Raw genomic sequence first — 13,989 nt, forward strand, 5'->3', positions numbered from 1 at the left:
GCGTAACTCTCTAATTTCCAAATCCACACTTGAAAATGCTTATCCAAGTAAATGCAGTGATAGACAGAGGATTTATCTCCCTGCAGTCTAATCCCAGATACATTGCTTCTCCATGCATTGGTCCTGCTGGCTGTAAACAAGGAGCAGACACAACATTTGTCTGATGCAGCAGCTCCTCATGGCTGTTCTGTTCTCTTATGGGGTCCCTGTACATGATTCAGAAACATTTGATGTAAGATTCCTAGGAGGAACTTTAACAGGAAGGGTAATTTCTTGCTTCCAATAGAGCCAATGTCAATAATGCTATAGCACAGAAGTAACAAAACACAAAACAAGCGTATTGGCTTCATAGGGAAGCACTGTTTTCCTTAATTCTACAAAATGCCAATAATATCACTGCATGTGATACAGGTTCAGCCTACATGTTAGGAACTATTTAACCCAACAGAGGCTGGCCAGTAAGTGATTTTATTTCAAAGAAAGCTTGTTTATCAGCCCTGCCATGGGTATGCTGTGCTGAACCTGCTTACAGCTGCTGAGCCCAGGTCAATTCATGTGAAGCTGAGCAATGAATCTGTGACCTAAAAATATTAGTATGCTTTGTGACCTTTGCAACTAACTAGATTCCTCCACGATTGCTGTAGTTCATTGCTGCTATGACTTTGTTTTCTGCTTTTAATGATGCTGTTTTACTAATCTAAACTTGTGTATACCCTTCGGAAAAAAAAAATAAAAAGTTTATTTGTAGATGGTCTATTTTGTCACATTAATTTTTTAAAAAATCAAAAGAAAAAGAAAAACTGTTGATCTGATTCTTAAGGCAAGATGAGCAACACAAAATTGTAGATTTCTAATAAAAACACAAGATCAGCCTTTACAACCTGAACAACCGTTGTGCAGGGATATTCAACAAGGTACAGAGTGCCATGAAGGCTGGGCACAGAGGAACGTATCAAAAGTGCTAAGACGTTTAAAATTATTTCAGTAAAAATTAAATTACTACAATAACTACATCAGCTGGACTGTTAGGCATTACAGTTCTAGAGAGCAGACATAAGGGTGGGATGCTGTGTTAATTCACAGAGGCTTAAAGATAATTCAAGCTCTATGAATCACACTAAATAACCAAATTGGGCTCTAAATTTCAGTATGACAACTTGTAATTTTTAGGCTCTTACAGTTTAGAACTTAAAACACAGCAGAAAAAAAGGAGATTGAATGCAGTGGATGAGCAACAATTTTCTGTTGAAAACAAGAGTTCTGGGTGGTGGCCTTTTTTTTTTTTAATGAAGATTTAAGAAGTGAAATCATGCATTTTTCTCTTAATTTCATTTACTCAAATTTCAATTAGGTCCTTTAGATCCTAATGAAGTTGCAATTTATAGGTGTGCTTCATTAGCATTAGAATTTTCTTCCACATAGCAATCAAATATGAAATTTGCACAGTCACATAATTTATTGGCACCGGCCCAAGAGGAGTGTCAGTGCTTACACAGGCTGTTCCTCACACTCTACTAAGGACCCGCGCTCCGGGTGTTTTCTCATCGGTGACAACACGAGGCCTCTTTCATCAGGGCTTTGGGCTCTGGGTTTGCCACCAGCTGGTGGAACTCTTCGCTGACTCACGCGAGGGCTGGAGCTCCAGGGGGCTCAGGTCATGTCCATGCGGTTACGGGATGGGGACGCGCGTTTGGATCTGATGTCTCCTCGTAGGAAACGTGAAGCAAGAGGGAGAAAAAAAGGCAAAGTGTTAGCAGCAAGTGGGTTGTGAGAGGGAAGCGGCAGGAGGCGGGCGGTGCACTGGAGGTGGCTGTGCACCAGAGGGCACTCTGAAATCGCAGATGTCGAAGGGAAAATTGATCACATCGGTGGGACTGGGAAAGGGGCTGGGACAGCAGGAGGAGTGGGGACTTCACCTGTAAACAACTTTTTGCCACCACCTAAGGGTGACTTAAAAATATTAAAGCCCGTATTAGAAATACAGAATATTTTGCTAACAAAACATGTAGGAAATCTTGAAATCAGCATCAGTCCCTGCATTGTTTAAGTTTGGGCTTGATTTACCTTTCATTTGCAAAGGTATAACTTAGCAGCAACTTTGCTGGAGTCAGATCCATTTCACCAACATTACATCTGGCCTCTTGGGTACCTTAAGCTCTTATGGACAATTCTTCTTTTCTTCTTTTTCTGCAAAAAACAAACATCATGGTGCCATTGACCCCCTGAGACTCCAGGCTCAAGCAAAGACCCCCCCAGCGTGATGCTGGCGTCAATGCCAGTACTTTAGAGATGTAATACTTAGCTTTGTGATCTGTCTGAAGCACCACAAGGGTCAAAAAATCAAATTGAATGTTAGGAATCACTGGGAGAGAAACAGGAAATATCATTAGTGTGTGAGTGCAGGGTACAACCACATCTTGACTGCTATAGGCAGCAATAGACCTGTTGTGTAAAAAGACAAAATAAAGGGCTATTCAGTAACAAGAAGCACGGAGATCAAGAAACAACTGTCTGCTGTCTCTCCTAATATAAGAGATAGAGGGCATAAAATGAAACTCGTAGGTGACAGATTAAATTTAAAAAAATGAAAACAAAAAACAAAGGAGGAGGCAGATCCTCGACCAACATGCAGCAGAACCGTGGAAGTCACTGCCACGGGATGCTGGGGACTCCAGAATGTTACATGCCCTGGACACACACACAGGAAAAAGAAAAAGCAGTTGAGGGAGAGTAGGCAAAAGGCACCCTTCTCTGGCTCAAGAAGTCCTTGAGCTGCTAGGGAAGACATTCTGGGGAAAACATCACTGTAATCTTAACCTGCTCTCATACATTTCTTGCAGTGATGCAGGCAGGGAGGAGGCGAGGGGCTCCTCAAGCCAGGCTCAATGCCAGATGTTTCCAGCAGACCCGCAGCTCAAGAGCCCTTGGACCCAGGCTTGACTCCAGTCTAATGTACACTGCAGTGTGGATTCCAAGGCTCAGCTCCAGAACCAAGTTCCATTTTGAGGCTGGTCACACGCTGCAGTGGGGTTTTGGGTCTAGCAGCAGAGATTTCACTTCTTTTGGCTGGCCATTTCCATCCATGAAATCTGGACACCCCCATCTCTGACAGCTCCACAGTGGAAGGCTGTTTGGTTATGGCAGGGGCTCCTACAGGCTTGTACTATCACCTACATTGGAAACCTTCTGCAAATGAAGTCTCTGTGTTTTGCTGCTGGTGATAATTTGCAGCAGGCCAAGATGGAAAGGTGACAAAAAATCACACAATCAGCTTGGTGCTCATCTCACAGCTTCATCCTATAGCAGGGAAAACTAATTCCGAGAGCAGTCACATGCAGTGGCAAAGTAACCCAGGTGCCTTGACTCTTGGATGACACAAAGGAAAACCATGGGGACCTCCTCTTTAATTCTCTGTATTTCCCATATGAATGATGCGTCTCTCTGAGATCTGGAATTTTAAAAAGCAGGTGATGAGTTTGCCAGTGGTTGGGGTCCATGGGTTATTAATTCTCAAAGGAATGTAGAACTTCCTTTACGAGAAAGAGGATTTCCTCAGGAAGAAAGAGATGATTTTTCAATACTTCTTCAATTTAATCTACAATTTGGAAGCCACAGTACTGACAGCAACTTCAAAATAGTAGTTCTCATCTGTTTTGTACTGCACTTTTCAGGCTCTGCTATCTATTTGCAAATCTCTAACAAGTTGCCGCAGAGCCCTTTGCCAACATCTTTGTTTTGTTAAGTAAAAACGTGAACTGGTCTGGCACAACCAGATGTACTGCACACATCTCGGCAGCTTCCTGTGCTGCCAGCTTGGGCCCGTCAATCTCATTTGCCTTGGTCGTGGTGCCTTTGAACACTTAATTACAAAGCAGCACTCGTCAGTCATGTCACTTATCATCTGCCACTTCTGTCACCTCAGCGAGAGCCCAGAATCCCTCCAGCTTCTTTTCCAGCTAGGTTTCAAGGTGGCAAGGTCTGTCCCAGGAACACCTTTAAGAGCTAGGTATTGACACATCAATTAGCACTTGGCACGCCCAAAGCCAGTGTCACCGAGGTCCTGCCACTGTGTCGCACTCACTCGCAGGTTTGTTCATCGCTGTTGTACGTTCCTGTCTAGTAAACACGCCTGGCACGTGGCAGGGCCTGGGCATCCCTCAGTGCCAGCAGCACGTGGCTGTGCTGGAGCTGAGCAGGAGACCAGGTGGATCAGCTCCACGAGGTCCCCGATGGTGACCCTCTGTGCTCTGTCATGGTCATCGTGACATCCACCAAGAGCGTGCAGCAGACCCAGTTGAAACGAAGTGGTCACAGTCCCGCAATGTTATACATTGGCCATAGGGGAGCAAAGCTCAACTGCAGGGGGTCCCAGATGGCCACGGGTTAGACCTGGCGTGCCTTATTGTCACCTGCTGCCAGCACCATCCCATAACACACCTGCTCCTCCCTATACTGCTGAAGGGTGCCAAGTCTCTGGTCCACAGAGGCTCCACTGGTTTTGATTTACAAGATGTAACATTGTTGTAGGCTTCTGTTTCCAAAATTAACAGATCTTTAAAAAAAGTCACTCTGTGTCAAGAAAAAAGGAGTCAGATATAAATGTCATTGGTCAGTGTAAGAACTTCCTCCTCTAGGAATGTTAAATCCATGGGAGAAAGAGCAGGGATTGTTTTGCCTCACTTATTTCTCGCTAGTACACTGGAAAGCAGCGATCGGTGCTGCAGCCGGGTCTGTGCAGCACGGCTCACCGCCCCGGCGGCACCGGCCCAAGAGGAGTGTCAGTGCTTACACAGGCTGTTCCTCACACTCTACCAAGGACCCGCGCTCCGGGTGTTTTCTCATCGGTGACAACACGAGGCCTCTTTCATCAGGGCTTTGGGCTCTGGGTTTGCCACCAGCTGGTGGAACTCTTCGCTGACTCACGCGAGGGCTGGAGCTCCAGGGGGCTCAGGTCATGTCCATGCGGTTACGGGATGGGGACGCGCGTTTGGATCTGATGTCTCCTCGCAGGAAACGTGAAGCAAGAGGGAGAAAAAAAGGCAAAGTGTTAGCAGCAAGTGGGTTGTGAGAGGGAAGCGGCAGGAGGCGGGCGGTGCACTGGAGGTGGCTGTGCACCAGAGGGCACTCTGAAATCGCAGATGTCGAAGGGAAAATTGATCACATCGGCGGGACTGGGAAAGGGGCTGGGACAGCAGGAGGAGTGGGGACTTCACCTGTAAACAACTTTTTGCCACCACCTAAGGGTGACTTAAAAATATTAAAGCCCGTATTAGAAATACAGAATATTTTGCTAACAAAACATTTAGGAAATCTTGAAATCAGCATCAGTCCCTGCATTGTTTAAGTTTGGGCTTGATTTACCTTTCATTTGCAAAGGTATAACTTAGCAGCAACTTTGCTGGAGTCAGATCCATTTAACTAACATTACATCTGGCCTCTTGGGTACCTTAAGCTCTTATGGACAATTCTTCTTTTCTGAAAAAAAAAAACCATCATGGAGCCATTGACTTTCCCTGAAAGGTATGGAAATATGGACAGGGAGCACCAGGAGATTCCTTTGGGTTAAAGCCCCTGTGCTCTACAAGCAGCCCTAGACAAATAAACATCCACGATCATAAGGACTGCAGCAGCTGGACCTTCTCTGGTGATCTCACTGGTAGAAGGTAAAAGCAAATACACTTAGGACCAGATTAGCTCCCTAAAACCCCATTTCCTGCCCTGCAAATGCTCCCCTGGGGCACATGCTGTTGCCACCCTCAGCTCTGCGGGCAGGTTTCTCCTCTGTCATTATGAGCACAATATTTTTCACCGGCATTAGCATTTAAGATGATTTTCTGCTTGCACGCCAACAATCTAACCATTTTTAAGGGCAAACCAAAAAAAGTTTTTTGGGTAACAAACCCCCAAAGGATGAAATCTGCAGGAAAGTGCGGGACTGCCTGGGAGGTTCGGGTGAGCCCTGGAATGGGTCAAATCCTGCAGGTTTCCTGCAGAAGGGAATCCTGGCGGTGGGGGATCTCTGTGAGTCAGTCCGAGGATCCCAGCTCAATAACGGAGAGACAGATAATAGCATTTGAACACTATCTTCTCCAATTCAATTGTATTGATTTATTGCCTGTCCAATGAAGCCATCAAGTGTACAAAATGGTTAATCTTATATTTTTTTTTCCTGCTGTCTTCTCAGAGGAGTGAAGTTGTAAACACAGACCCATGCAGGGGGTGAGGGGAGGGAGAGATTTGACTTTTCTTCAAGGCAGATGCTGCAGTGTGTCTGTGCAAAGCAAACCCCATTTTAGCACAGGGCAAAGGAAGGACACAAGGCCTTTGCATCAGCATCACCAGCCTGCGCAGAACCTGCCCCAAACCCAGCGGGGGGCTGCTGGGCGTCCTCCATCCCATGGGCCCTGCGAGGTATGTCTGATCTGCACCACTTACCTAATTCAAATCTTTATGTGTCCAAGTGAAGAAAACAATATTGCAGCCCTAACCCACACAGGGTATCACTGTTGTTTGAAACACGCTGCCTCAGAACACAGGGTGGCCCGTTCATCTGGGGCAAATGGGTCTTTGGCTCCGGACGGCTGGGACAGAGGAAAAATGCTTATTTTTTTTAAAAGTATTTTCTTTCGAAATGTACATTTGCAATTAAAGGCTAAGTATGCTGTATATTTTATTAATGATGTGGGATAGTGAGGCATTTTAAAGCTCTCTTTTGTTTTGATGCTTTTTTTGTTGTTGTTGGAGGATAGGAAGGAATAGAAATGGAAGGCTTAACACTTATAATTTCAAAAATTTGGCTTATATTTTAGGTTCTGGTAACATGCAATTACAGGCACTTAGAAAGAATTCCCTTTTTTGTACTATGCCCTAGAGCATAAAATTAAGAGGCCAATTCAGGCTTTGTACTGCTTTCAGAGGCAGTTTGCTTCAGCATAGATCAACATGGAGACTGACTGTCGCCTTTCTATTGAATTAGGTCTATATTTTTGACAAGTATGGCAGCAGTATCATCACTTTAATCACCAACAATCCATTGTGTCTCTTTATGCTAATAAATAAAACATTCTGTGTTAAATATTTCCCAGTAAGCACTCGAAGACTTGCAATCACCACTCCTATATGTTCCCAAGTAAAATAATAGAATGGTAATAAAATCAAATGATGTCTAGGAGTTTTATAGACAACTAATAGCAGTTATTGCAAAGTGCACATCAGATACCAATTGAAGGTTACATTTCTCTTTAATATAATATAGCATGCATATTTCACTAACTGTCTCTGTATATCAAATGAATTGACCAATATGATGATATAGGTCAAAAAAGGAGATCTTTAGGAGAAGCCTTTAGGCGGAAGAGTTTACTGGAGCTGTTTGTTACGAGCAAAAGCCTCTGGACTGCTGGATGCAAAACATGGGAAATTTTCCCTATGTTATAGAAAAATTGCTGGAGAAACCTCCTGCCCTTCCTGGCCAGGCTGTGTCCTCGTGAGGGCAGGGCCAGCCCTCCCCATGTACTGGGGCTTTGCCCGAGGGCTTGATCATAGAATCAGTTTGGTTGGAAGAGTCACTCAAGATCATCGAGTCCAACCATAACCCACCCCTGGCACTACCCCATGTCCCTGAGAACCTCATCTCCTGTCTGTTCAACCCCTCTGGGGATGGTGACTCCAGCACTGCCCTGGGCAGCCTGTTCCAATGCCCGACAGCCCTTTGGGGAAGAAATTGTTCCAAAGATCCAACCTCAACTACCCCTGGCGCAACTTGAGGCCGTTTCCGCTCATTCTATGCTGGCAAGTGTCTGGCAAACCATAGAAATGGCCATGAGGGACCCCACAGCCCATCAGTCTGGTCTCAGTTCTGGAGCCACACCCTGGTCTAAGACCAACTCCTGGAACAACAATCGCAAAGCAGAGACTTAAGTCTTAGCAGAAACACCACCAAGGATGGGATCCTACAGCGATCAGGGACATGGGGTGCAGACTGTGGGGTCCAGGCTCTGCACCACCCTACCGACCTCCTGCGCCCACCATCCCAGGTACCCTGGACTCCCCAGTCCTCCCTGCTTTGCTGCTCAGCTGTCCCAGGGCTGTGCCAGCCCTGCAGCCCCATTGCTACTGGAGCAGCATCGGTACCAGGACTGTGTCGCAGCGCGGCAGCCCCGGCACAGCTCTGCAACACTCCTTGTCCCCATCTCCCCCATTTCCCTGGTTTCATTCCCACGCTTCACTCCAGAGGCCTTGGAGCCTTGGAGTCACCCTAAAGAAACCCTCCCTCAACTTCACATCAGCTTGTCAGGAGAGTTTTCCCATCCCCGTTACTAATATATCTAATATATTCAGGGGGCCTCGCCTCAGTCAACATGAATTGTAAACCATTTCTCTAAACCCCTCAACAATACCCTTCCCCAAACCTTTTTTCTATCTTAATTAGATATTCTATCCCTTTGGTTTAAAATAGTATTTAATTTCACTTAATGATTTCAACAAAAAATATTAGGATTCCCCAAACAGACATGTTCCCTCTGAATTCTCTCATACTTTTTTTCAAGGGCTTCAGTTTCATCTTTTTGTTGCTTTGTCAAAACACAGCTAATTGACTGTCCTAAAAGTACAATTTTAGTAATTTCTCTCAATGAAGCATCACCGCCTCCTCTATTAACACTGCCTAATTGGACTTTGAATCCCCAGCCAGCGACTTCACCCATGCTACGGGCCCGTATCACTGCAACAGTAAATATCAGCATCCCAGTTAAATGTAGGTTGGCTCACATTCCCCCAAAATTGGCTTTCTGCTCCTCGGAGTACAATCTGATGCAATATTACATTAACCATATTTTTTTTCTAGGGGAATTGGAGGAACGGAGGAGAAGCTGAAGCGCAGATCTGCATTTCATCTCCTCGGTAAAAGCGCGTTTGCTCCCCGGCGCCGGCGAGGAGGGAGCTCTGCGGATCCGCGGAGCCCGGCGGGAGCCTTTCCAGCCTCCCAGCCCTCGTTTCCAAGTTTGCTTCCAGCAGCTCCAACTCCAGAGGGCACGTCAGGTAAGGAGACGTCGCGCCAATCCCCCACCGTTCTGGAGGGGTACCAGGCACCCCCTCCCCAGCACATCACCCAGTGGTGGATCCCAGGACAGCTCTGCTGTGGGCAGCTGAAACCATTTCCAGTTATTTCCCCTCCTTCTCCAAAATACACGCTACACACAGCACATGGCTTTCAACCATTGAAGACCTTGGCACATACTTGGGGGCCGAGAAGGCTGACTGGCCATCCCACACTGCATGTGGCAGCAAAACACCCCCGGTATTATCTGCAGTGGCTCTAATTATCTTAGAGCATCTGCTATTAACATGCAAGCATCAGGCCAAGCTACAAGGAGAGAATAGAAACAGAACTCCTCGTTGATGACTGTAATAGGCACCAAAGGCACATATCTCTGCATAATTGCTAATTGTTATTACTCTTGCAGTTGATGCCAGAATTGCCCAGAGATGCCTCTTGCTGCTCACGTCCCTGCGGGATTTGGGAAGGCGCCGAACACCACCACGACCGGCAGAGACCCCCACAGCGAGGGAGGTTGGAGCCACCCCCACCAGCCTGCTGGCCTCTTTCAGAAAAGCAAAAATTGCCAGGGACAAAGTTAACGGCAAGATGAAGTGCGAGATCAAAGCACGTGAGGATTTACAAGGGTCGGGCTGGACAAAGCGCTCCCCGCCATGCCACGCGCCGGCTTTCAGCTCCCACAGCGAAACCCTCTGGGGCCTAATGAAGCCACTTGACCTCTTGCTCCCCCCATTCTCTGATCTGCAAAAGCGGGGATTAACACTTCTGACACCCTGATGGCACTCGAATGGGTTTGACAAGGCTGCCCCAGCCCTGCTCACAGCTTTGCTGGGGGCTGCAACAGTGCAGCATAAAAACACCGTAAGATACCCTAATTGTTATGTAGGATATGGAGAGCTCTTTAAGATACACAACATTCTCAATTTCTTTTCCTTTGCTGCTGCCCTCAGCCACAATCTAGGCTTGCATTTATGAAATGCACTGGATTTTCCATCACTCACGCTCAGACGACCCCACTATCTACACTGCTCCAGGTGCAAAGCCCTTACAAATCCAACCAAGAAAACCCATTTCTACTCCATGCTTACACAACCCACTTACAAAATCACAGCCAGCCGAGCCGTTGCTCCTCCAAAGTGATTCACCAGGCTGCTTCTCCCTCTTCCCAAAAAGCCTGGCATGGAGGCAGACGAGTCCGGGGGATGATGTTGAGCGCTGGTCCGGATCTGGTCCCAAGCAGACAGGGCTGTGCAGCACAGCAGAGGGCACTCCAGCCATCCAGCCGAGCAGGGAAGACCCTGCTTAGATGTTGCTCTCAGCTCTTTCCTTATTGCAGGCAAGTGCTCCAGCGATAAATGTTTTCTTGTAAACACGCCATAGATGGAGGTAGGAGCCAACAAAATGGAGATGCCAGAAGCTTTTTGTCTTTGTGATTTAGTTTCTTATTAGAACATGCTACTGGGAAAGAAAAGATATCATTGATAAGACTGACGTTAGAGTCAGCCAGTAAAATTAAAACCCCAAGGACTGGCCTGGCCCTTTTCTTGTCAGGCAGGAATACAGATTCTCTGCCAAACTAATACCTTAAAATACTCCTAAATGTTAGGCACAAAACTTTCAGAAGGAAGAAAGAAGGGTTTTAGCTGCCTTCAGTTTTGGCAGAAGAGTTTCAGATGCTCTGAAGGGCCTGGCTTTCCAGCTGAACACTCACCCTCCTGCCCCAGAACAGGACCCAGCCCTGGGAAGGCACCGGCAGCCGTGGGCTCAGGGCTGGAGGTATCTCACATTTCTGCTTCCTTCCAAAAACCTGGGTTGAAATGATGCTAGAAGTGAGCTCATGGTTGCATCCTGAGCTTGAAAGTGCATGTGCACAGGTTGTTGATAGATAAAACCAATTCGAATGCAGGTTCCTCTTGATGTCTGCAAGCTCATGGAGCTGGAGGTATCACAAACTCTGTGCTGTGAGTTTTGTTACTGGCCAAATCTCAAGCAATTTCTTGATGCTCAGATAAATGCTCCAATTTTGTCTCCCTGCTCTCATTTTCCTCTACGAATTTTACACAGCAAAAACCTTGCTCAGGAAGCACTTTTTTGTATGACAGGGACTTAAAGCCACCTCTGATTTTGCACTACCATGGCCGCACGCTGGGCTGTGAAAGAGCAGCAGCTAACCAGGACTTTCTTAATTAATTCTGATTAAAATAAAAAGTTCTTTCTCTCCCTGCCCCTTTCACAGCCCCTCTAAAACCAGCCACCCCAGCCTGCTTCAACACGTGTCCCACCTGAGCCTCACAGCTATGTTACATGTCATTAACAAAACATAAACCAGAGGTCATATCTTAACGGGAAAAGTTAAATCTCTTTATGCAGTTAAATAAACGTACCTTGTCCAGTCATTAAGAAGTGATTAGTTTATCTAAGAAATAACAGTGCTAGGGCTGTCAGACTGGCACACAAACACTAAAAAGAGCAGAGATCAGATATCACATTAGGGTAATTATAAAAGAAGGAAAAACAAGCAGAAGCATAAAATAGCCACGTGGACAGTATTTTGCTGGATTTTTTTCTTTGCACAGAAAAGGCTAAAGACATTCTGCAAAAGAGAAATGGAGTTTTAAAACAATTTCTCCTCTGGTTTTATTCATCTAGTACCGTATGTAAAAAGGCAGCACATACACATGCAGTCTTCCAGGTTGTGTGAATCCTGACAAGGACCGAGTTTCTTAAACTCCATAGGAATCCTTAAACCTCTGTGCAATTAACCTGTGGCATAATCTCAGCTCTTGCAGTCTGTGCACAGCAGCAGAGCCCATCCCACACCCCCTCTCCCGAGTTCCCCCTCCTGCCCAGCCACAGAAGCTCCTGAGCATTTTTGGAGACTGGGTACACTCCATTTCTTGCCAATTCTGGCATGTTCTCCAGAGTCACCTTGCCCAGCCCCCAAGTCCAAAGGTGCTTAATTTTCATCACCAAGAAGCCAAGCACCTTTCCTGCTATTTCTGCTATTTACACCTCTAGAAATAAGGTTTCCCCACCCACTGCTATCCACCCGCTGGGTAGTTTTTACCCACGTGTCCCCCTTGTCCTGACACCTTACGCATTTCACTCCCAGGTTATGTTTGGGGTAAAAGCTTGACTCCTAAGACTGGGAGATAAAATCCAAAATACCAAGCCAGAAGCTGCCCAAAAGGAAAAAGCAGCAGCAGGACACACCACAGCTCTCAGGTCCTCGCTGGAGAGAGGAGTCTGCTCCTACCAGCAGTCATGGCTGGGGCTGCTCTCCCTCCTCCCAGGTTTGTAAGCCACATGAGTCTTTTCTCCCTCAAAACACAGAGAAATTGTGCTATCCTGAAGATGCTGAAGGCCCAGATTGAAGTACTTCTTCTGCCTGAATTACAACAGAGATTTTGACCCCATTCTTGGAAGGATGCCCTAAACACTTGCTGCCTTACAGAGCCAGTGCCTTCATCCCATGACTAAGTCCTTGCTCTGTGCCCACCAGACCTGCCAGCTCCAGCCAGCTTTGTTGGGCCACAGGCACTGAGCACCCAGCGGATCCCAAAACAAGAGCCACCCTTCCACCTACAAACGCTGTCGTGAAAGCGGCTGAACACTGCACAGACAGAGGTCATAGAAGCACAGAACATCTCAAGCTGGAAGGGACCCAGAAGGATCATTGAGTCCAACTCCCTGCTCCTCACAGGACCTCCTAAAAGTAAACCACACAACTAAGAGCATCGTCTGGAAGTGCTGTGATAAAGTTTGAAACCTGCAAAAATCTTGGTACTCATGAGACTTTGGAGGCAGAAAGCTGGGTGCCCAGCAGTGTGAGGAACCTCCAGAATTAAGTGGGGGTTGTGAGGATCTCAATTCTGAATTTAGGCTTAAAATATCAGTTGGATGGGACCATCCAAAACACAGATACAGCTGTGAGCAGGCAGCTGCCCACCTTACTCCAACACTCGGCTGGTGTTATCTCAGAACAAAGCTGTGCTTGCCCTCCAGCCACAGACAGAGACAACCCCCCAGCTCTGCAGGGGATGCGCCAATGCTGAAGAGTTACCCATGAGTCAGGACATGATCCACAACAAGGTTCTCCAACAAAACTGAAGTACTGGCCCAATAAGCAGAGGTCAGGACTCGTGTCTGAATGACTGGTACAGCCAGAAATATCTGGTCACTGTTGAGAGAGAGAGGAGGTGGTTTTCCATTTTAAACACTTGTATCCTTTTTGAAGCTTTTATTCACCAAAACCTAATATTAATAATGATGGCAGATCCTACTTTCCTTGAAGTAATGCCAGTTTTAATGCATTTTTTTACATAACTATAGTATTATTGAGGAACAAGTAGTAAGTGATAGATACTTTAATGTAATATGAGTCAATATATATTTATATGTGGTTTATGACTTAATCAATATTGCTACATTAGCAAGAATAAATATGGTGTTTCCTTTTCTGGCCTTGAAAAGAACAAATAAGGAAAGTCACATTATGAAGTTTAGGAATGAATAAAACCTCTGCATTTCCCAGACAATTCAGTAAATCTCTGACATTCATTTGTTCTCCAGAGCAGAGCAAGTACCTTCCTGGGCAGGAAGCACCTGGAGACCCAGCTTGGGACTCAGATATCACAGAATCACAGAATGTCAGGGATTGGAAGGGACCCCGAAAGCTCATCCAGTGCAATCCCCCCATGGAGCAGGAACACCCAGATGAGGTTACACAGGAAGGTGTCCAGGCGGGTTGGAATGTCTGCAGAGAAGGAGACTCCACAACCTCCCTGGGCAGCCTGGGCCAGGCTCTGCCACCCTCACTGAGAAGAAGTTTCTTCTCATATGTAAGTGGAACCTCCTGTGTTCCAGTTTGTATCCATTGCCCCTTGTCCTATCATTGGTTGTCACCGAGAAGAGCCTGGCTTCATCCCACT

Source organism: Streptopelia decaocto (genome assembly GCF_964273445.1).
Source record: "Streptopelia decaocto genome assembly, chromosome: 12".
NCBI lineage: Eukaryota > Metazoa > Chordata > Aves > Columbiformes > Columbidae > Streptopelia > Streptopelia decaocto.